Source organism: Macrotis lagotis, chromosome 5 (assembly GCF_037893015.1).
Source record: "Macrotis lagotis isolate mMagLag1 chromosome 5, bilby.v1.9.chrom.fasta, whole genome shotgun sequence".
Lineage (NCBI taxonomy): Eukaryota > Metazoa > Chordata > Mammalia > Peramelemorphia > Peramelidae > Macrotis > Macrotis lagotis.
The window spans coordinates 23,895,432-23,921,031 of record NC_133662.1 but is presented as its reverse complement, the minus strand read 5'-3'; the positions used below and the strand labels follow the sequence as shown (position 1 = coordinate 23,921,031).

The window sequence follows — 25,600 nt, the reverse complement described above, 5'->3', positions numbered from 1 at the left end:
TAACTGATAGTAACAAGTAATTTTTAAATTAATACAACAGAAGGAGTTTTAGCAATTAGTTGCCTGTTCTGTTCAAAAGATATTATCATAAGAAATGCTGATAAGACAATGAATTTTCTTTTAATTTCTTTAATCCTTTTAATTTCTTTTAATCCTGAACTTGACAAGGCCCTGCATTTCACAGGAATATAATTTAAATAGCATTTCATATATATATATATATATATATATATATATATATATATATATATATATATATTTAACACTGAAAATAAAACACTAAAATTGAAGTTCTTATTAAGTAGTTATATTGCATCGTTTTCCTTCATGTAAGTTTTTTTAAACAATAGAAATATTTTTCAGTAAAAGTACTCTAAAATATTTTTGTCTTTTAAGTCAATCAACAAACATTTTAAGTATTGGCACTGTGCTGGGTTCAAGGGATACAATACCAAGAATCAGACAATCCCTATTCTTAAATACCTTTTATTTTAATTGGGGTGACAAACAAGTATGTATTTAAATATAAACTGAATAAATATCAAGAAAATGCATCAGAAAAGAGAGTACATTTTTGGTAAAAGTCTTGGTTTGGCACATAAGAAACAAAGAGAAGGCTAATATGGCTGGACTGCAGAAGGTAGGAAGAAGACTATTGTCCTAAATGACCAGCGAGATAGATTGGGACCAAGTTGTTGTCTTTAAAACCTAAACAGATAACTATCCTTAATTAAAAACCACTTTGGTAGTTATGTGGAGAATGAACTAGCATGGAGAAAGTTGTTGCACTAACAGGTTAGAAGTGGTGGAAGCCTGAACATTAAGATGGTACCTGTATGGATAGAGTAGGGAATGGAGAGAGTTGGGAAGGACTGAGCTTATGAACTTGGAAGATTAGAAGGATGGTAGTCCTTTCAACGGAAATGGCAAAGTTTAGAAGATAGGAGAAACTGGAGCAAAAGGTAAAAATTGAGTTTTGGTTGTGTGGAATAAGTCATTTCAGGGCCATCCAATTTGAAATGTTCATTAGGCTTTTAGTAATACATGAAAGAGGCTGTAGGTGAATTATGTAGATTATGAATCATTTGCATATAGAAGATCACTAAATCCTTGAGCTAATGATTTCACCAAAAGAGACAGTATAGAAAGTGAAGGGAAGAGGTCTAGGGCAGATTCTTGGGGAATATCCATACTCAGGGACCATGAAATGGATGATAAAAACAGCAGAAGATCCAAAGAAGGAAAAGTCAGACAGATGGGGAAGGAAAGAGTTATGTCATCAAAATGCAGTTTATATAAAGTATCTACAAGAAGGTGTTCAGCATTGACAAATGCAGCCAATTGGCTGAGAATGATGAGGACTGAGTCAAGACCATCACATTTGACAATTAAGAGACCACTAGATATGATTGATATACATAGGCTAATGTATAAAGGAACTTAATGTTTGATAAGCTCAAAAACTAATAACTGGGGTAAAGAATCACTGTTTGATAAAATCCACCAGGAAAAGTGGAAAGTAATTTGGCAGAAATTAGGTTTAGACTAAACCTTCTCACTATATATACGAAGATAAGCTCCAAACAGTTACATTACTTTGCATTATTTATAAAAATTATAGGAGGATGTAAGAAATTGCCTTTGAGATCTTTGTATAAGGGAAGCGTTCTTGATCAAAACAAGACTAGAGAAGATAGGAAAGCCCATGAAACGGACATTTTTGATTGCATAAAATTTAAAAGTTTTTGCAAAAACAAAGCCTATGAAGCTAAGATTATATTAAGAAACAACAATGGGTGCAATTCCAAGAAGACATGGGAAGATGTTTAGGAAATAAGGCAGCATGAAAAGACCCAGGACCTAGAAAACAATTTATTTGGTAGCAAAAACATTTTTTTAAAAAAATTAACTAAGTTGAATTCTAATCAGTATAATGATTAGCCTTAATTCCAGAGAACTAATAATGAAGAACACTGTTGACCTCCTGTCAGGGAGGTGATACTCACTTTTATACCTGACTAGTGTAAGATTTGTTTTACTTGATTATTTGTTATGAGGATTCTTTTTTCTTTTTGATGAAAATGGGGAAAAGAGAAAAAAGGGAGGAAAAAATAAAGTTATTAATTGAAAAAATAAAATAAGCTTTAATTTCCAAAACATGGTCATTGGCAACTCTGGAGAGAATGATTTATATTGAAGGAGGTCAGATGCTAGATTATAAGGAGTTAAGGAGTGAGTGAAAGCAATAAATATAGATAACTTTTTCTGCAAGTTTTACTGAGAAAAAGATCTTTGGGAGTTCTCTGCTTGAGGCAACAGTAGGACTTTGGGCAGACTTTTAAGTTTCAGTGAGACTTGGGTATGTTTGTAGTGAGTAAGAAACCATTAGAATTGAAAGAAAAGAAAAAAATGCAATCTGCAGGAAAATCAGGAGGGAATGAGATCAAGCACACATGTAGAGGAGTTGGCCGTGGTGAGGATACATATGACATTATTTTCAAAAGAGAGTAGATTTGATAGATATGAAAATAGGAGGAGGGAGAGCTCACAGCAAATGAATTCACTTTTTTCAGTAAAGAGAAGAATTCCTGAAATGAGAGAGATGGGAGGTGAAAGGAGAGAAGTATGGGAGACCTGAGGAAAGATGAGAAGGTTTGAAGTGGCTTCAATGGATAGTAAAATGGAGAATAAACTGGAGAGAATTAAAAGGACCACCTTTGAGGCCTAGTTGAAGTTGTATACTTTGAATTAATAATGTACCAGATCAGAATGGTTCTGTGACTTCCTCCAGCTTTGTTCTGCTGTCTGTGAGTAAGACATATGGCACATGATGGGAAAATGATGGAAAAATCCAAGACTGAAGTTTTCAAAATATGAACAGCAATAGGACAGAGTGGCAAAGGGATTTGTGAGCAGAGGAGAGTGTAGGGTTTAAATGACTAACTAGATTTAAATTTGAAGAGAGGAAAGAGAAGTCAGAACAGAGCTAATGACCTTTGAAAGTACTGAGACTTAGAGGGATTGATTTCAGTGAAGATAATAAGTTTTAGAAAGTGGTGAGTCATTGAGAAACATGGAACGATAAGAAGCTATGATCAGATAGAGGAATGTTAGCATTTCTATTTAAGAAAATGGAACGTTTGTTATAATGGTGAGATCTATTATGCGATGATTCCTTTAGATGACTGAGTTGGAGTTAAGGGGTTTATGGAATTTAAGGAAATTGAGGAATCTAAAGGTTTGTGAGTTCACATTACTGAGAATGTTTTGAAGCCCCCCAATAGAGAGGTGGTAAAAGTTGGTGGGAAGATTGTAAAATCAATCCCTTGGGAAAAGAAAGAAGAATGTCCTAGCAGGTAATCAATAAACTGCCACCATGATGTGGACTTCAGAGTTAGGAGAGTTTATTAATCCAGAGTCCCAAAGTGATATTAGAGAGCAAGGAGCATTGCAACATCCTCTCCAGGATTTCTTGTTGAAGTTTTGGGAAAACGTTTAGCTGGTCCTGGAGAGTATGGCCAGGGGTGCAGTGTTTTAGGGGGGGATACCAAACTTCAATGAGAGCTTTCAGATGGAAGAAACATGGAAAAGAAGAAGTCCACAGGAAAATAGAAGTTCACAGTAAAATGAGAATTTCAGAAAGCATTGTGGAAGGGTTGATGGAGGATTGGAGTGGAATGTGGGCAGGGTAAGGTTAAGGAGAAAGTTTAAGAGGTGAGGGTAGCTTATAGTTTGCTACTATATTAATGACTGATTAATTCAGAGAGGTTATTGATCAATAAAGAGATAAATGATGTGGGACATTTTAAGTTTCTGGGGTAGAATAGGTAGCAGATGAGTTGTAAAGCTTACAGACCCTAAGAGGTGTTGCTGAATGTGCTAGTTGCTTTGATCTAGGGTTACCTTGTCCCTACACTAGCTCCTGCTCCTGTTGCTTCTCCCTTCTTCCTTCTTCAGGGTGACTGGGGAGGGGGCAGGACAGGGGTGGTGATGGGGTATTATCTGACAGTGGTACCCTAAATTGTCCAGGTCTGGTTGCATCTGACTTGGACTTTCTTGTAATTACTGCTACTGCTTCTCTTTCTCTGTTGTAAAGGAATATTTTGGTAAGGAAAAAACAATGCTTCACACTAGATGATCTCTGTATCTTAGTTTTAAAGTTAAATTGATCCAAATAAAAGTCTAATAATAGGCTGATATTTTGAGAAAGTAATTCCTAGCAGTGCAACTTAGGATTCAGAGTCATATGACTTTTAAATTATGTGGTTAGTATATTAGTATTCAGACTTCCTATAGTTAATTGTAGTTTGTACAGTAGTGAAATCTTTTAAGACTGGCTCTCACTATACAGAATGTTTTGTATTTATCACACATTCAAACTCTCCAGTCCTTCTCAAGGACACATGATAACACTAGTGGTTTTTCCCCCCTTATCTTATTCTAGGGGTTGCAGAAAAGATTTATACTAAGCACTACATCTTTATTTGACTTCCAACACCCTTCTCCCTTCCTTTCTGTTACATGTTATCTTTCTTCTATCTTCTCTATCCTTGAACTAGAAGAATTTTGTGAACTATTTTGTAAGCTCCCAAGCTTACCTATATCATCTTCCTTCCAAAGCCACAAAGTCTTAATTATTGTCCTTTGTGATTTTAGCTGTAAAGGATAAGATCCTGACTGGTTGTTGAAGATTTTTCTCAGTTGAAGTCCATGCCTTAATGGAATTATTCTGAGTGCAGAAAGTTGGAGATTTAGCCACCAACTGTTATTAGTCTTTAAAAAGGCAAAACAAAATGAGCCAGTAACCTTAGCTACCAACTAATGCTAATCCAAGGTCCTTCCTTTGACTGATCAAGAAATTAAGATCCAGAAAAGTTAAATAACTTGTCTAAAGTCATACAGGCATTAAGTGTTAAGAGTTAAGGTTCAACCTTCTTTCCACAAGGCAATGGGGTTAAGTGGCTTGCCAAGGCCACACAGCTAGGTAATTATTAAGTGTCTGAGACCAGATTTGAACCCAGGTACTCCTGACTCCAAGGCCGGTGCTTTATCCACTATGCCACCTAGCCGCCCCAATTTATTGATTTTCTAAAGAAGATGTACCCAACCTGATAATAAAGACCAGTCATCTAAAATGGACATTCTCTCCAGGTGAAATAATGCACTCAGATTACCAAAATATAGACCAGTATATTGTTTCATGAATCTAAAATTAAAGCAAAAAAACATTGAGGATATTTCTGTCAATTCTCTTTGATCAAACCTAAACATACAATAATAGAATTAGTTTTGGAGGTCAAGTAATCCAACACCCTCACTTCATGAATGTGGAACTGCAGTTCAAGTTTTTTGACACTTATCCGTGCTCTCATAAGCTGATCAAAAGAGATCCACCCTCTGTTTTCAAACCTTTTCCTTGTTTTCTCTTGACAATCTGAGCAGCAGAACACATGGATTGTCTATCAGTTATCCTTTACTGTTACCATGTTATCATGATTTCTGTTTTTCAATTATTCATTTGTTTTGTGACAATCTTCTATTTATTGCAGGCTGTTAACAACTACTGTGTGACCTTTACATCATACTTATTTTTAATAACTGTTGCAAAGTAGATGTTTAATGCTTGCTTTTTGGATTGAAGCATGATCTTCTGGATTGGATGAAGTCTTTTTTCTCCTCTTTCCTAATCCTTAACATGATTTAGGTGTATGTGTTCCCTTCTTTGAGAACTGTGACCCCTTTACCTACTTCTGACTGTGTCTAAATTCTCATACAACTAGTTTAGGAAACTCTGAATTAAATACACCATTGCCAACTATCTTCAAATTGATTCAGGGAATTATGGACATAGGAAATATTGTAATTGGAAACAAATTTTATAATCTTTTGTACTGTTAAAACACTTCGTGACTTTCACTTTTGACCTTGGCCATGCCCTCACTGGTAAATCAAGCTAGATGCTAAATTACAGGCAGGCACAATAATCATTTTTAGCCACAAGAAATGACATTTTTGATTTAAAGATCATGCACTTTAAAGGTCATACACTTTGGGACAGGAAGGACCATTATGGAGACCCTCCTTGGAGGACCACTCCTGTGGCATGTGTATTGGAGAGTACCTGGAGTCACCTGCTAAACCACTCCCCAAGCATCACCCTTGTCCATCCCACTATGGAAATAAACACGTCAGAGAAATCTCTTTTTCCTTCAATTCTCCCTTCAGGATGGGCAATAAACTATTTCTCTCTTCAATCTAGAACCATGTGCTCCCAGCCTAGGCAGCTGGAGAACTATGGACTGAACTTACTTGAATCTAAGCCTTCTTTCTCTCCTTCCTTACTTTTCCTCAGGCACTCACCTAAAATTTTGTTGTTTAGTCTATCCTCAAGCTTGAGCCCTCTGCTCCTTGTAGGACCCCACTCTAGTCTGAGCCCAGCCAAGTCCTTTGGCTGCATTCTTTCCCTTAGGCACCTATTCTAATCCTTTTATATTCACCTTTCATTACTCTGTTTACAAGCAGCTTGCTGTCTATTTAGAAAAAAAAAAGGTTTTAATCTATAAATTTTACAGGCTTATGAAATAAACCCAAAGCTACTTTAACTCTAGGGCTAGTGGCAATTCTTCACTTTCACAAGAACTCTCAATTTATATTGGCAGCACCAGCTTCTCTGGCAACACAACTATCCATGTTGGCCTCCATGGGAATGAGGTTAGAAAGTGTGGCTGTATCAATGTAAATTACTATTGAATGATGTTGTCTATTTCATTGTCATTTGGGTTTTCTTTTTTGGGGGGGAAGGATGAATTAATAGCTTGATATAGAATCTTAATGGATATTAGATCTTTAATTAACCTTAATTTATTTCATGTAGAAAATATTGTTTCGTTTTAAAAATATAACATTTTTAGCAAACCAGTCTTGGTTGTATTTTGTGTAAGTTAGAGCAATGGAGATTTTTTTGTTTGTTTTAATCTGTTATCCTATAGATTTGGTTGAATTTGAAAGTCATTTATCTTTTAATCATTTCAAAATGGCAGTTCTGTAGTCTTACACATTTATTATTTCTCTCCCTTAATCTCTCAATACTAAAATGAGTATCATTCTCATTTCACATTCAAAGATACTGCTTAGTTTATGAGCTGGAGCTAATGATGTTGGTTAAGCTTTGTTTATCCTGTATACCAAGTGTTATTGAAAAGAAGTGTCTTGCCACATATACTTCATGTCTATGCTTTGTCATTAAAGAATGCCACTTTTCCACAGGTAGCTTGCCAAGTGCTGTTAAGTGTTGTAGTGATGTCTGTGTGATTCATCATACATAGTTTATTGCCCAGGATTTTGGCATAAATGAATTTCTAATGTGACCCTTGCACAGTTAGTTATAGTGTTTATTTTATGTTCCTAAGTTCCTTCAAATTATACTTCATTTTGTTCATAAGACTTTCTTTTCAACCTTCTGCATAGTCAGTCATCTTCTTTGAGTTCTCATTGTAACTGGTTTTGAATCATGCTATCATCATTTAGTCAACTCAATGCTTCATTTTAGTTCCTTAAAAGAATATTTTTTCCTAAGCCTTCCATAATTAAAGGTTTCATTATCTACCTATAAAGATTATTAATGAAAAATCATCATTGGTGGGTCCAAGGCTCATACCTATTTTATGGGCAGGTTAACACCTCCTCTTTTCAAGCACATTGACTTCAGTAATTAGGTAATGGGACTTCTGATTAACCACATTCTCAAATCACCTGAAGGTTAGAAAAGGTTCTTGTGCAAAGGTTTTAGAGAACATCAGCTTACAGAATCATTCCAAGTGCTCTCAGTTATATTGTTTGAATTTTCAGTTTCTTATTTGAAGAAACATGGCATGTTACCACCCACAAATCTGCAGTCTAGGAACCAGACCATCAACCACAGTTCCAACATGTGTTTAAACAAACCTAATGAAAATAAAAAACTAAAGTTGACTCTGAAGACTTAAGCTAAGCAGAATAAGCCAGAAGAATTCACCCAGGTAGAAAACTGAAAGCTTCAGAAATTCTTGGGCAATGGCAAGTGCCTCAGGAGTTAGACCCAGGATTTAAGTACTTGGGGTATCTTTCATCCATGGTATTGCCTTTCCAACTGTAGTAAAACTCATAGTTTACCTAACCTTCACCCCCTAGGTAATAGTGATACTTCCTGGACTTAGAAAAGTTTCTGCCCCTGAGTATTTTATAACTCTTGATGGTTATAATAAACTTGTGAGACTTTACTTCTTTCTCTTTCTTTCTTCCTTTTTTTTTAAATGACAAATAACTTTTGAGTGTAGATCTGCTTGATGATGGAGGATTTTCCAGGGATTCTAGGCTACTATGATATTTTGTTTGTTCATTTTTTAAGTTGTTTCCCAGCTATTCTTACTGTAACTAACTCTCAGGTCCTTTAAATTATGAAACTTAGTATATCATTTATTCCTGATTTTGTCCACCAAAAGATATACTGATTTTGTAGCTATGTACTAGTTATCTCTTGGTACACCCAGTTTCTTTCCAAGTTCTAATTTCTAAAGAGAGAAATTGAGAGAGAATAAAGATAAACTCATTTCCTCACATAAGCCTTATAACAGTTTTTCAGTTTAACAATGAGGTAAAAAGAAAACAAATGTGTTAGTACTAAAAGGCAAAAAGAACTTAATTAGAATAGGAAGTTTGTTCTACAGCTTAGATGTTTGTGGCCTCAGCATATGAGTTATTTCCTGTGACTTCAGTGGTCATTTTGAACTCGGCGATATGGGTTGTTTGCCATATACTGATAGTGACACTCGCTTCTGTGTCATCACTCCAGTTTGTAAAAAGAAATTACTTCCATTTTTTGGGGATTAAAGAATTTCATTTTCCCAGCTGTTGTCCATGCCATGTTAGCCCTCTAGCAGAAATGTGTACCTCTGAACATTGAAATAAGAACAGATTCAATTCCTAGAGTTTCCAGACAGGTTTCTGGGTGGTCTGGAGAAATCAGTAATCCCTTTTACAATTTGACAATTTCTATATATTTCTTAAGTTTTTGCCTTGTTGGAGTTAAAATCTTAACAGTGAAAACTTATTGGAACACATTGACCTATTTTTCTCATTAAAAATGATAATGAAATAATTTGTTTGGCACTTTTCATTCTTCATAGTGCTTTCCTCATACCCCACCTCCAAAAAAAATTGTATAAGGATTTGTGAGGGGGGAAAAGCTTATATATTCAATTTAAATGACACAAAGCTAATAAGTAAAATAGCTGGTTTTTAAATGCAGATCTTCTAAACTCGTAGTTTTTCTATACATATCATCCCCTTTTATTCTTAAGTTTGCATTTATATTTGATGATAATTCATTAGTCTCATTAAATCTAATGAGTCATTTTTTGTTTTTGTAAGAAATGGAACCTCTACGAGCCCCATGGTGGTTGTGGACATGAGGTTTATATGTACTGTGAGATTAGAAGTACTGATGACCTCATTATATGAGACTTAATTATTTGGTAGCTCTGTGGAGGTAACCATGTGTTTTCTATTTTAAAATCTGTTCTTTTTTTTCAGTCATACACTTGATGATATTTGTCTTTTATTCTCAAAGAAGATCTTGACATCAGGGAAGTGATTCCATGACAAGCAAATAAATTGAATTTGAGTGAGATATGCTTTGCTAAGTCTTCCCCAGAGCCATGAAGGTCTGGTGACCAAATATGAATCAGAATGAGTGGAGATAGCCCTAGATGTGAGGCAGTTGGGGTTAAGTGACTTGTCCAAGGTCACACAGAGAGTGTCAAATGTCTGAGGCTGCATTCACCCTCAGGTCCTCCTGACTCTAGTGCTGATGCTCTAGCCACAGCACCACCTAACTGCCTCAGATACACTTAATTATCCACTAATACATTTCATCATACAAATTAGGAACAAAAATATATCAAATATTAACTTGCACAAGCTGGCACATACAGTTTTACAGTATATATTATATTGAACAGGTAGTATCAAAATTGCCCCATAAGTGCCCTGTTCTGAATTTCATTTTTTCTCTGTGCCTTTTTTGTGGTCCTTAGTTTTCACTTACCAGCTTCAACTAATTCTGAACTTTAGTATTATGCTATTTTCATAGAACCATATCACAATCTTATATTTATCTTCCTTTACTTGGCCTTGCTTCCATTACTCTGTACATTTCTCTTTAAAGATATAATACATATATATATGTAGAGAGAGAGATACATATATAGATATAACTTATATAGATATATGTTTTTTGTCAGGTCTTTTATGCATTTACCTCAGTCTCTTCAGGCAAATTCCATTTTTCTTTCTCATTTGAAAATTATTTCCCTTTGTTAATTAAAAATTTCATTTTTGAGCATCTCTTAATGTGACTTTTCCCTGAAGCATTTTAGTCCATAGGATCCTACCTCTTTTTCCTCTGAACCCACTAAAATCTGTTTTCTCAAATATAGGATATATATCTGAACATGTCCAGCTTTCCTCTTCTCTGTCATGAATTCAAAGATGAAGTGGTTACTATCCTCCAAGATAACCATTATTTTTATCTGAACAACCAAGTCCTCCCTGTTTAGAATTTTCCCTTGTTGGTTCATTTACCTTGTGAAAGATGGAATTACTATTTTTTGTGTTTTTATTGTTTTTTGAATTTTACAGTTTCCCCCCCAATCTTGCTTCCCTCTCTACACCCCCCACAGAAGGCAGTCTGATAGTCTTTACATTGTTTCCATGCTAAACATTGATCAAAATTGAGTGTGTTGAGAAAAATCATATCCTTAAGGAAAAATAAAATGTAAGACGTAGCAAAATTACATAATAAGATACCTTTTTTTAAAAAATTAAAGGTAATTGTCTTTGGTTTTTATTTAAACTCTACAATTCTTTCTTTAGATATAGATGGTATTCTCCATCACAGATAACCTAAAATTGTCCCTGATTGTTGCACTGATGAAATGAGCTAGTCCATTAAGGTTGATTATCACTCCCATGTTGCTGTTAGGGTATATAATGTTCTTCTGGTTCTGTTCATCTCACTCAGCTTCAGTTCATGCAGATACTTCCAGGCTTCTCTGAATTCCCATCCCTCCTGGTTTCTATTAGAACAATAGTGTTTCATAACATAACCACAATTTGTTCAGCCATTCCCTAATTTATGAACATTCACTCAGTTTCTAATTCTTTGCCACCACAAACAGGGCTGCTATGAATATTTTTGTATAAATGATATTTTTACCCTTTTTCATGATCTCTTCATGGTATAGACCCCAGAGTGGTATTGCTGGATCAAAGGGTATGCACATTTTTATTGACCTTTGGGCATAATTCCAAAATGCTCTCCAGAAAGGTTGGATGAGCTCACAACTCCACCAACAATGCATTAGTGTCCCAGATTTCCCACATCCCTTCCAACATTGATCGTTGTCCTTTTTGGTCATGATGGCCAGTTTGAGAGATGTAAGGTGGTACTTCAGAGAATGCTTTAATTTGCATTTCTCCAATCAGTAATGATTTAGAGCAATTTTTCATATGACTATGTATCACTTAGATTTTCTCATCTGTAAATTGCCTCTGTGGATCCTTTGATCATTTGTCATTTGGGAAATGGCTTGGTATTTTTTTATAAATTTACTCAATTCTCTATATATTTTAGAAATGAATCCTTTGTCAGAAATACTAGTTGTAAAAATTATTAGAATAGAATTATTATGAAAACAAGGAAAGAAATTATTAGTTGCTGTACTTCTGACAAAGAGAGAGAACCACAGAAAATACTTGGTTAATTAGTAATCCCATTACTACTATAACATGCCTCTGGACTGGGCTGGTGATAATACCCAAACCCCCCTTATCCATTTCTTCTTTCTCTACAGATGATCTCTAGAATACTTCAGTGAAAAAAAATAAAAACAAACTTCTTTCTTCCTTCTTTAACTTCGGTTCAGGTAATCTTCTCCATGCTTCTCCCTCTCATTCCCATCCAGATATATGACCCAGTCCTGAGTTTCATTTCACCAAGTCTCAGTGATAGCTGTGAGATCAAATTTGCCCTCTTGCAGTGCCCTCTAAGTTCTGCTGTTTTGTTGCCTAAATTTGGAGCATTGAATATAGACACTTATGGCCAAAAGTTTAATTACTGGAGCTTGTTCATTGGATTTTATCTACTATGAATTTTGGGGGTTTCTCAGCTACTATTATTCTTCCTTCTTTGAAGATATTCCTTATGCTAACTTTAGCAATATAGACAGGCAATCTTCTCTCTAACCCTTCATTTTATCTTCAAGTTCTTTTGATTAGATTTGCAAGAAACCTGGTAAATACATTCTTACCAGCTTTTTTAGGTCTACTTGGGCCACAGTGATTTTTCATGCTTCTTAATTCCTATTTCCACTACTTCAGCACACATTCACTGCATTTTGTAGTAAAGAACCCTGAACTTAAGGATATGAAATTGTGTTGGCTGCCTTGAGAAGTGGTGGAATAACCTTTCTTGGAGGTCTTTACACAGACTACATAACCACTTGTTATGTATGTTATAATGGAAATTTCTTTGGGTAAGGGTTAGACTAAATTTCTTTCCAACTCTCATATCCTGTAATTCTCTTATTCTCTTGCTTACCCAAGGTGGAGGACCAGGAGAGTACAAGTTGAAGAAGTTTCTCTAGAGATTGTGAGATTGTTCAGATTAATTTGATAAAATTTGAGCTTCTTAATACCAGGGACTGATTCATTTTATATTTGTATCCTCAGATCCTGGTATAAGACATTTATAGGGTAAATGTTTCTTGCTTTGGTTTAAAGTAAATCAGTTGAAATAACCTCTATTAAAGGATTTTGCAAACATTGGAAAGAATTAGGTAGTGTGCAACCCTGAAAAGGTATGCCCTCACACCAGAGGTGCTAGTCCTTCCTGAATACTCCATATACCCTAAACTTTTCCAGGTTGCTCATCTACCTTTGCTGTCTACCTTTCATCCAGTTCTCACCTGTGACTCCAAGAAATTACATCATGTACAGTGGCTACACTCTAGTAAAACCATGTCTCTGAAGACAAGATAAATCAAGTTAAGGGTAACTGTCAAGTGTGATGGTGAGTTTAGGGGGATGTCAACCTTCCCACCTCCACCCCACCAATGGGCAAATGAGAACAATTTATTCCAAAGACAACAAAGGAGACTGAAGCAGATACTGTGGACTACTTAGAATTTGATCAGGCATGGAGGATGGTAAGATTATCTACTACACTCTGGGCCATCACCAGTCATCCTGACTTTTGTCTTGGCACTGAAATTTGAGTACTCTGGAAAAGAGAGTGAGATTGGAGTACTCTAGAAAAGAGACTTTGTACTCTGCCTCACTTAAATCCAACTCACAATCAAGTCAAGACATTGGTAATGTCTTGTAATATCTGGTAATGAATGACAATTTTATAAACAATGAAACTGTGTACAAATATAAGATAACTACCTCATTCTTTACCTTTATACATCAGTCCTAAGTAAATTGTAAGCCCTCTCTTCTCTACATCTTTCCATAGCTTTTAACAGACCCAGCACTTTGCACAGACCCAATTGATCACAAATAACTGCCTTTCATGTTCTCCTGAAAAGATTTTTTAAAAAGTTAAGTTAAATGTAGTATTCCAGGATATGTACATTTTTAGAACTTGTAGCAAATTAACATTTTTGTCAGACCCTTATTGCAAAAGAAACGCAACTTTTTTATTTATTTATTTTCTAATTACATGTAAAGATAGTTTTTCAGCATTCATCCTTTTGCAAGCTTTTGAGTTACACATTTTTCTACTCCATACCTTTCCATTCCTCTCCTTATGGCAGGAAACAACCTGGTATAGGTTGTACATGTAAAATCACATTTAGCATATTTCTATATTAGTCAAGCTTTGAAAGATGAATTGGAACTAAGCAGGGAGAGGGGAACATTAGAAAAAAAAGTTTTTTAAAAGTAAGCATAGTATTCTTTGGCCTCCATTCAGAATCTATAGTTTTTTCTCTGGATGGCATTTTCCATGACATGTCTCTCAGAATTGTCCTTGATACTGAACTGCTAAAAGGAGTTGTGTCAATCGTATAATGTTTTCCTAGTTCTGCTCACTTCATACAGCATCAGTTCATGCAAATCTTTCCAGGTTTTTCTGAAATCAGGCCACTCATAAGCTTGTTTTGCCATTCTCCATTTGATGGACATCCCCTCAAATTTCAATTCTTTGCCATTACCAAAAGAGCTGCCAAAAATATTTTTGCCAATATGAGTCCTTTGCCCAAGAAACACAGTTGTTAATGAAAACTCAAAATTTGGATTCTGTGGTTTTATTGAAAATTGAAGATTCAATCAACTCAGGGCAGCTAGGTGGCGTAGTGGATAAAGCACCGGCCCTGGAGTCAGGAGTACCTGGGTTCAAATCTGGTCTCAGACACTTAATAATTACCTTGCTGTGTGGCCTTGGGTAAGCCACTTAATTTGCCTTGCAAAAACATAAAAAAAAAAAAAGATTCAATCAACTTTTGTAATTTGAACTATAATTTGAGTGGTGAGACTTTTAGGTATAAGATATTTGTAGTACTTTTGGACTTTATAAATGTTTTTTCAAAATGATTCCATGAGGTATTTGTTGCAGATATTATTATCCCTATTTTATAATGGAGGAAAGTGCCCAAATTCACACAGTTAGTATGTGTCAGAATAGGTCTTCCAGATCCAACTCTGACTCTTTCCTCATTTCACCATGATGAGTTTCAGGTAGTCTGGTACTGTGTTGTTGTATATATCATTAAGTGTACAAAAGATGAATCTGGGCTGCTGGGTAGATCAGGTTCTGACTCTAGTTTGAGATGATGTGTGTGTGTATATAGACATGCATGTGTCAACATAAATGTACATAAGTATAGGAAGATTTTCTTTGCACTTAAAAAAAAATGAGGATGTTGCCTGGTGGTACTGTTTTTCTAAGGGCTTTGAGGCATTCATGAGCAGGATTGCATCTTTATTTTAACAACCTGTGGGTGCTCATATCACAAATTATCACCCCAGTGGATTCCCTTCATTTTGAATTTGAGCTCTTGCCAAGAAAAACATCTTGATGATAGAAAGCTGGCTGAGATACAATTGATTTTGGATTATAACCTGAATTTAACAGCTCGGGTCAAAGGGTACTTTTCCCCCACAAAAAATGCTTATGTCTTTTAGAATTCAACTTAAAAGATTAGCCTAATTAATTTTCCTAGATTGGAGTTTTTACAAAATCTTACATGTAGATTCATTAAGAGTTGAACAATAGTTGTATCTTGTAAATATGTTTTTAAATCATTTAATATTTTCAATATAGGAAGTCCCCAGTTTGCAAATGGGTTATATTTATTTCTCAGTTGTCAGTTCTGAACTCATTATAGAGTCAACATTTCAAATGGCAATTAATTCTTCAAACCAAACAAATGAAACCCATTTAATTTATAATGTAATCTTCCTATATTGCTTACAATATATTGTTAACTTCTGGATCCTTATTTTAGTATTTTTAAAGTAGTTTCTGATAAAAATATTTTTGGATAGAGATACTCTCATGTAGACTCTCATGTATAAGATTCCATTCCTGGGGTCAGCTCCTCTAATCTGTTCTATTTTTTTTTTTTTACTTTCTTCCCCTTGCTCTTTTCCCACTCCCCAGACATATCTTTTGTTTATAACAATGAGGACTGTTTTGAAAGAGTGTCAGGATAAACTAACTATATTATATTCTGAGCTTCCCTAAATCTGAACCTATCTGCTCCCTCTCAGAAGGTGATGTCACCTTATAAACTTTACTGTTATAAATTCCTTCTTCTCCCCAAATACTCAGTCAAACCATTTTAGCATCATCTACCATCTTTTTCCTTTGCTCCAACTTCAGAAATTTAGATGGTTGTTCTTCCTAATGCTAACCCTTCTACTTATTCCCCTTAATTCCTAAGAGGAACTTGCCCTTTTGATCTTTCCTTTTCCTTTCTCTAATTTGTACACAACTTTCCTTATTACTGGCTCCTTCTTTTGATGCCTACAAACTCTTCTTCACCTGATACTGTCATCCCTTCAGGCTGCTGCCCTATATTATTTTTTTTCCTTTCAACAGTCAGATTCATTTATAACAAAACAAAACCATAGAAAACAATAACAACAATGAGCTATCAACATGAATTGCCTCTGCTTCCTCATTTCCCATTTAGGCTTGTCTGAAACTGCTCTCTTGAAGGTTACCAGTGATCTCCAAATTGTTAAATCTAATGGCCTTTTCTCATCTTTCTTGACCTTTCTGCAGTTTTTGAAACTTTTGACCAGCTTTCTGTTTTTTGGATACTCTCCTCTTCCTGAGTTTTCACAACACCCTGTCATACCGATCCTTCTGGGTTTACTTTGTTACATTATCTGTCTTGCCCTTTATATGTAGGTGAACTCCAGAGCTCTATCCTGGGCCATCTGCTCTCCTAGTAATTTCTCTCTTCATAATCCCATGAATTTGAATAATGTTCATTAGCTCTCATAGATTCACCTGTTATCTTTAGGCAAACATTCACAAATCTATTGATATCCAGGCTTCCTATCTCTTGAACTGTAGTCCTGCTTCTCTAAATGTCTGCAGGACATCTTTACTTGAAAGTGCTATGGGTACCTCAAACTCAATGTATACAAAATAAAATTCATCTTTCTATTTAAGGACACCTCTCTTCCTAATTTCTATCCAGGATGTTACCATTCTAATCACTGAGGTCCACAAAATGAACTAGCCTTGATTCTTTATTCTTACTAATTCTGAACTCTAAGCCAATAATTAGTCACCAAGGATTTTTTTTTTACTTTGGGATAAAAGGCAAACTGTTCTTTTTGGCACTTAAAAGCATCCTTTCATGGTCTGACTCTGTCCTATTTTTCCAGACTAATTATGCAATATTTCCTCTCATGTATTCTACATGCCATATAAACTAGCCAGACACAATATATCATCTCCCTTCTCCATGCCATTGCAAAATCTGTCCCCTAAACTCACTGTCTTATTTTTAGATAGCCACCCCAGGTGTATTTTTTCTAAAAGAAATAGTGTAAGAGTGATGTGTGGGGCAGCTAGGTGGTGCATTGGATAGAGCACAGGCCCTGGAGTCAGGAGTACCTGGGTTCAAATGCGGCCTCAGATACTTAATAATTACCTAGCTGTGCAGCTTTGGGCAAGCCACTTAACCCCATTTGCCTTGCAAAAACCTTAAAAAAAAAGAGTGATTTGTGTTATGTTGAACAGCTTATAGACAAATTGCCCCACTGAGTTTTCCCAGTTCCTACTGAAGAAATCTTTGAAAGGATAACAGACTACATCAGGAATCATCCTGTAATCTGAATTCTTGATGTAAAAATGTCAGAGGTTTAGAGTCAATTTATATGCCTTTTTTCCCCCTCAGAGAATAAAGATTTTCTTCAGAAGCACTCATGAAAAGAGTACACTTCTGAAATAATACACAACCTTGCTTTGAGAGCTTCAAGTTATCCATAAGTTTCTTGGCAACTATTTTAGAAGTTTAGGAAAAAAATGTCCATTTGACAGTTAATTTGAAACTTATTTGAGCATCCAGTTTTCTTCAGATAGAATGGTGACTCCTTAATATAAAATACATCACCCTCTTGAGATTCATTTTCCTCATCCACAAAAGTGGGATTATACTTATTGTTATTACTTATATTACATATTTCAGAGGGCCTCTGTGACTAGTAAATAAAATAATATTTATGCCTTGTGAAAACTGTTGTTTGCTTCTGTCATATACTTTATCCTGAGGTTGCCCCTTTTTGCGGTCTTTTTTACAGTCCTGGCATTAAAGTCAGGAGGATCTGAATTCAAATATGACCTCAGACACTTGACACTTACTAGATAAGGAACCCTGGGCAAGTCATATCTGGCCATTGGACCCAGATGGCATGGGAGAAGAAAGTGAGACTAAGTGACAGTACAACCCCCCCCCAATTCAAATCCAATTCATATGCATATCATGGCATCACCTTCCTGATGTTATGGTCTTCTTCTAGAACTAAGGACAAAAAAAAAGCATTTGATGTGTTCAGATTCTGAATTCTAAACTCTACAGAATGTCTCTGAAGTAGGCTGATGCTATTCTTTTGTGTTAATTCTTTGAGATTGAGAGGATTCATTTATAAGTGTTCACAAAAGTGTAGATGATTTTTGAACAACCCTCTCTATCTTCTACATAGCTTTAAGTAGTTGGTTAAGAAAGTTGATGTCCTAGGTAAATCTTACATTTTTCCTTACTCTAACTGGTGTGAAATTTTTGTATCCCAGGTCATCTTAACACATCAGCAACATAATATACATAGAAAAGAACTTGTAGTTGGGGTCAGAGGATCTCATTTCAGATTCATTTTGTCCTACTTATATAAACGACTTTGGCTAAGTCATATCACCTTTCTAAACTTATTTCCCTTACTATGAAAAGAACCCTGAGAGTTCAAGTAAGGTCACAAGTAATTAGTAATAGGATCAACATATAAATATCTGGTTGTTTTTATTCTAAATCTATTGCTTTTGCCAAAGCTACAAGATAATAAACTCCAAAGAGAAGAGATCTTTTGTATCTAAATTGAATTTCTTCTAGTACCCACCCCAGTTCTCTGGATACAATAGGTGCATAATTTACCAGTTTAACCTCCTCCAAATTCTCAAGGCAAAAAGTATTAAACATCTGAATTTTTTAAAATAATCATATCTCATACAAGGCTTATTCCCATTTAAGTAATACAACTGTAATTCTCCCTCAAGCTGTTTGACCCTGAGCAAGTCACTTCTCTCTCTCTCTCTGTTTCCCATCTATAAAATGGGCTTGAGGATAGCACTTTACCTCACTGAGTTGTAAGGATCAACCAAAATAACGGATGTAAGTACTTTGAAACCTAAAAGTACTACAAAAATGCTACTTTTTATCTGTCCCATTATTCTTTAGTTCAGCACACAAACTTCTCACCAGCAATCTCAGGTACTATATGTGATTTTAGCGTACAATTCTGACTACAAACAGTGAATAAATTCCAAAGAACAACAAGTGACAAATACCTCACATAACAGTTTTGGACTTTGGAGGGTCATTGCAAAATATAGACTGTTTTGAAAACTCTTGGGGATGAAAGTTGAAACTGTGCAGTTTATCAGCATCTGGGTGGTGTAAGCTTTATGCAGATACTGACCTTGGGAGCAGAGCACAGTCCAGAAGTGATATTTTCCTAATCCATGCACATTTCATTATCTAATGTATTTATGTTTGGTTACTGTTGACATGTGGGAAGCTATATCTCTAAGGCCATTTGCCTCATATTAATAGCAGCCTTACTGACATTGACAATATTGTAGCTTGAAGGATCTTGTTGAAAGCTAAGATTGCATGATTTTTTTTTAAAAAAAGGCAATTTTCCATTTTAAGTATTTTACATTTCTTGGTGTTTTATCAAATTAAAAGAATTAACAACAGTGCATTTTGAAGAGGCACAAAGTTTTGGTTGCAACAAAAAGTTGCTAGATTTGGAGTCAAGAAGATATGAGTTTGAATCATTCTTTTGCCTTGTACTTCCTTCTTTGACCTTGGACAAGTGGGCAAATCTCTGTAGACCCCGGTTTCTTCATCTGTAAAATGAGAGGGTTAGACTAAATAATCTATAGGATCCTTGTTAGTATAAAGTCAACCATCAATAAATAGCAGTTGATAGTTTAGTCCTCTATGTACAATAGTCAATGTATGGATTGTAATCTTAACATAAAATGCAAATGAGCAAAGATTGTCAAAGAAAATCAAAGAAATCTACAAGAGATGAACTATATGAAATTGATTATAATTCTATTTGTATGTTTAGGTATTTATTGTACAAATGGTTACAACTTTACAAAGTCTGAACATTGGGAACTAATTTTTTTTTTGCTTTTAAGAACTTTTTCCTTCAATTTCCATCAATGTAAAATTTTTGTATGTAATTATGAAAATGGGCAGTTAGGGCATTAAGCTTTTCCCTAAACTTATCTTTTCCTCTCTTTCTTTGCTCCTTCCTTTCTTAGATTTTATTAAATATGCCCTCTGTCCTATATTATGGTTATATGTTATATATTTTTGTGTGTATGTATATGTGTGTATATATATATATATAATTATAGTTATACTGTAGCTGATATTTGAATAGTGATAATATGGTTTGCAAAATGATTTACATGCATTATCTCATTTGATAAGTCAAACAGAGTGGGATAAGAAATTCAAGCAAGCCAGATTGCTTGCCTTGGGTTGGCTAGATGGTGCAGTGGATAGAGCACTGGCCCTGGAGTCAGTAGTACCTGAACTCTAGTCCAGCTGTAGACAATAATTACCTAGCTGTATGGCCTTGGGCAAGCCACTTAACCCCATTTGCCTTGCAAAATCTTTAAAAAAAATAAAGATTACTTGCCTTCATGAAGGAGAGAAGGTTCCTGATGTGGAGCTTGAAGGAGGGGAGCAATTTAAAGTCAGAGACATAAGTCCTATTTCAAGCACAAAAGGTAGATAAAGATTTGAGAGTCAGCTACGTATAGAAGGTAATTCAATCCATAGAAATGGATGAGATCACCAAGAAAGAGGTAAGAGAGAGAAGGTTGAAGACATCCACAATCTTTAAGAGATCCCCTTTTGGGGGAAGTGAGGAGAGCAGAAAGTGTACTAACTCCTCCCTAGCCTTTAAAATGGGGTAATAGTGACAAGGTGGATAGAGTGCTGACCCTGGAATCAGGAAGATTTGAATTCAAATCTGGACTCAGACAGTTATTAGCGGTTTGACCCTGAGTAAGTCATTTAATCTTTACCTCACTTTTCTCTTATGTAAAATGTAAAATGGCAAACCATTCCAGTATCTTTGTCAAAAAAAATCTGAAATGAGGTCAACTGAAAAAACAATTGAACAACAACCTTTTAAAATGTCTCTGGATTTTTTTGATATTTTATTTTAACTTCCCATGAAAGTTTTTAACATTCATCCACTTACATATTTATGTTACACATCTTTCTACCACCTGCCCTTCCTTCCTTCCCCTTTCCCTCAGTGGTAAATAGTCTGGCAAAAGTTGTACATATACATTTCTGTTTAACTTATTTCCATATTAGTCATTTTGGGTATGAGGAATTAGAACTACAAGAAAAGAAAGAAAACCTTGGGATAAGAATGAAAAACGAAAGAGAAATTTTTAAAAAGTGAGCATAGTACACATTCTGATTCTGTGGTTTGTGTGTTTTTTTCCCCCTCTGGATGTGCATGGTGTTGTCCATAAGTTGTTCTAGATCTCTGAATTGGTGAAAGGAATTGGATCAGGCATAGTTGATCAGCTCACAATGATGTTGTTAATGTGTACATTGTTCTCTTGATTCTGCTCCCTTTGCTCAAATATCTCTGGGCTTAAAAGAATAGGGTTTTTAAATCCTCCTTCTACCACTGACTTACCACATGATGTAGTCCAAGCCACTTCTCTTTACCAAAGTCTCTTTAACTTAAAAGATAATAAAATGAGTATTTGTGCTACCTACCCTCTCAGGATAGTTATGAGGATCAAATAAGATCATAAAGGGGTGCTTCCTACATATTTAGAAATGGATTATTTTTATGAAGAACTAAGAAATATATGCTATGATTATCCTCTAACAGCCCCACACCAAAGCTGTTTCAAGTTATGGAGGCCACCCTTGCTTATGACAGATTATGCCAGCAGAAGACAAAGTCTATCAGATTCCACCCAAACCAAAAGGCTTTAAATATGGGTCTGGCAGTGGACTGCATATCTGCCCTCCACAGGCCTGCCTAGCTCTGTTTGGAGAGGCTGCTTAACTGTGATTTTGCCACCAGCTGATCATTTTTTTGGCTACTGCAGCATGTGAAACCAGTCTACTAAGGCTAGAGACTGTGGCCTGTGTCAGTGGCAGGGGAGAGGAGCCCAAACCAATGAAAGTCATGGATCCTTTGAAGTATTATTGTTGAACTCCTACTATAGCCATTTGTAGAACCATAAAATCTTAGAGAAAATATGAAATCTTAGAGTGTTTTCCTGGAAATTTAATAAGATCAAATTGGACCTCCCCATGGATTGTTTGCCCCTACTTCTTGGCTGCTCAATTGAGCTATTTAATCTCTGAAGAAAATGAATAGCACTATTTTGGTAGTTAGGCTGAAGTTTTGAAGGCTGAATTTTCTAGTGTTTCCCTCTTTAAGTTTAGATGCAAGCAAGTTTTTAACTCTTCACTCTACAATGAGATTAGTAGAGGCAAGTAGGTGGTGAATCACTGGACATTTTGTCAGGAAGAAGTGAGTTCAAATCCAAGTTCAGACATTTTCTAGCTTTGTGACTCTGGATAAATCATTTAACTTTGTCTCTCTCAGTTTCTGCAACTGTAAAAATAAGCATAATATTAACACCTACCTCCCAGGATTATTGTGAGGGTCAAATGAAATAATATCTGTAAAGTTAATAGTACAGTGTCTGGCCCACAGTAGACCCTTGACAAATCTTCTTTAGCCATACTATAAAGAGAGATTAATAGGAAAAGAAAGACATTTGCTATATGAGAGTAAGTACAAAGTGGATATATCCTTATGAGTTCATGTCTTAGGTTCCTCTGTCACTTGCATATTTAGCATGTTTTTTTAAGAAAGATATTATTTATTTTGAGTTTTACAATTTTTCCCCTCATTCTTTCTTCCCTTCCCCCCAACCCCCACAAAAAGGCATTGTTAGTCTTTACATTGTTTCCATGGTATACATTGATCTCAGTTGAATGTGATGAGAGATAAATCATATCCTTAAGGAAGAAAAATCAAGTATGAGATAGCAAAATTACATAATAAGATAACGGGTTTTTTTTCCTTATTTGAAGGAAATAGTCTTGGGTCTTTTTTCAAAATCCACAATTCTTTCTCTGGATATAGATGGTATTCTCCATTGCCAATAACCCAAAATTGTCCCTGGTTGTTGCACTGATGGAATGAGCAAGTCTGTCAAGGTTGATCATCACCATGTTACTGTTAGAGTGTACAATGTTTTTCTGGTTCTGTTCTGCTCATCTCATCATCAGTTCATAGCATGATTTTTTTTTAAACAGGGTGGATTCCCCCCTTCAAATTATTACCCAGGATTCTTGGAATTTGGCACACCTTCCTAGTTCTTAGTTTGTCAGGGATGGGGAAAGTTCTTATGAAAGAAGAACATTTGGTTTGTCTTTAGTAGTATTTATGAATGGTTTAGTAATATTTCTGAATGGTTTTTTAAAATAAGTTTATTGAGGAACTTAGAAACAAGATTGACCTGGACTCAAAATGTAAGAAAAAGTAGGGTTTTTGAAACCTATGACAGAGGAGTTTCATTTTCTTCCCTTTTTCATCCTTTGGATTTTTTAAAACATTACATACATACCTCACATTGGACTGTTACTTATGTATCCTTTTCTAATCCATGCTTGCTGATATTACTTTTATCACCCATCATCAAAAACTGATGGTGATTCAGGAAAATCATTGAGAGAAATAATAGACATCCATATTTGCTCACTCTAAATCATTTCCACAGGAGGTCAACCATTGAAAAATTTAGTGAATTAGATAGAAAACAAAGATTAAATTATCTGGACTTTTGAACTCTCATAATGCAATGATAATATGATATTTGTTCTGTAACCTGGGATAAGAGAGGAAAATACTTTCATATGACATCCATGGTATGCTTATGCATTGCTTTGAGAAAAAACAATTAAATGAAAATCTCAACTTATTTTTAGTAAAAGGATTCTGTCAAGATTGCTACAATTTTCTATAAACAGTATCTATTTTTGGAAAATCAAATAATTTTTATAAGAATTTATAAATAACTTAAGAATTATGTGTGTGTGTGTATGTGTGTGTGTATGGGGGTAAGGGGCTGATTTACTGAATTGATTTTTATTTTCTTTCTTTTTATTTGTTATTATAAAGAATGGTTTCCCGAATGGGTGACAGGAGGAATATATTCAGAAATGAAGGTGGTATTAAAAAAGATATCAAATATTTTTAAAGTTTTATGTTGAATAAGGCTTAGTCTCCATACATTTTGTATACTATAAATATACTGTTAAATGAATGACATTTTTGAAATTAGAGGGATTTTAACAGTTGCTTAATCATTTAATTTTAACAAATTATAAAGCCAGTGCCCACTGTAGTGCAGAGCAGCTCCTCCTCTTTCTATCAGTCAAGTGATCTTTATCCTGCACTATGTCATCCCTCTTCAAGGGCTCTTCCTATCTAATGATGGCCACCGATGATGGATATGATGGTCATCTCACCTATGAGTTTTCCATCTTGGACAAATGGTCACCTTCAACACATCCTATGCCATTTTTCTTTTGCTATTAAAGACCCAGTTATTTTCTCTACCATATTTTCTTTCCTAAAACCCCAAACTCATACCAGATTAAAAAGACTCAGTGCCTTTAATGGTATTACCTAACAGTTGGACTCAATTTGGAACATCTAGTAAATTTTACTCAAGCATAACTAAGGCAAATCCTATGTGGTTAATAAAGTTGTGGTTGTATTAGCCATACAAATTTAGAGGTTTTGTAGTAAACTAATGAAAACATTTCAATATAAAAAAAATCATAAAGCCAGTGATATATGTTAATGTAACAGGAAGCTATGCCTCTGTGGCCTTCATCATAAAGAAATCTCAGCTATCAGTTGCCTTTCTCCCCAACCTTTTATGTTTTAACACCTTATCTTTTCTTTTTTTTCCCCTTTTCTGTTTGAGCTCTGTACTCATTGGCAGAGAGGGCTTGTTAGCTAATCATTAAATGTGAACTCTTAGGGATAGTTTATATCTATATTCACCATGCCTTTCAAGTTTAGGTATTTATTAATATAGAAATACTGTGTCTTGAATACTATTTCCTCTTGTCTCTTGAACTAATATAATCCAATAATAGATTTTATTTCAATAACTTTTAATTACAACAGAAAGATTTTTATCATCTTTACTTTTTCTTTTCCTTTCTGTGGTATAAAAGGAATCTTTTCTTTCCATGCAAAAATGAAATAAAATAGCTCATTCACGTCCATGAACTTGTGAAATGACTGCTAATTTTCAAAATTCATTATAAAGAATTTCTAAGTCCAGTGTAATTTTCCATAAATATATTTAATTTCAATCTGGAATCTTATTCTATTTGTGGAATGATATTAAGATTTTAATAATCATTCACTGATACAGAAAGTGATGACAGAGTATAGTACAAAGATGCATACATTTATTTAAATTAACCTTTGCCCAAATCAATTAAAATTAAATATAAATTGATAAAATAAATGATTTACAATCTATTCCTTTTCCAGCTATACATAAAATAATCAAAGTTCTTTTCATTGAAAGGGAATTAAGGGGGGCGGCTAGGTGGCATTAGTGGATAAAGCACCAGCCTTGGAGTCAGGAGTACCTGGGTTCAAATCCGGTCTCAGACACTTAATAATTACCTAGCTGTGTGGCCTTGGGCATGCCACTTAACCCCAT

At 35.0% G+C, this 25,600-nt stretch overlaps 1 protein-coding gene across 6 annotated transcripts in view; it reads left to right on the top strand.

Moving 5' to 3' along the window:
- Window positions 1–25,600, top strand: part of SUPT3H (SPT3 homolog, SAGA and STAGA complex component) — a 682,254-nt gene that overhangs the window by 443,140 nt on the left and 213,514 nt on the right. The window contains exon 1 of one of the 6 annotated variants that reach the window (XM_074237083.1): window positions 309–3,356. The exons of the other annotated variants lie outside the window; for them this stretch is intronic. The gene's annotated coding sequence lies outside the window, so the exon portion shown is untranslated. Of the gene's footprint in view, window positions 1–308; window positions 3,357–25,600 lie in introns of those variants that run through there. 6 annotated transcript variants of the gene reach the window in all.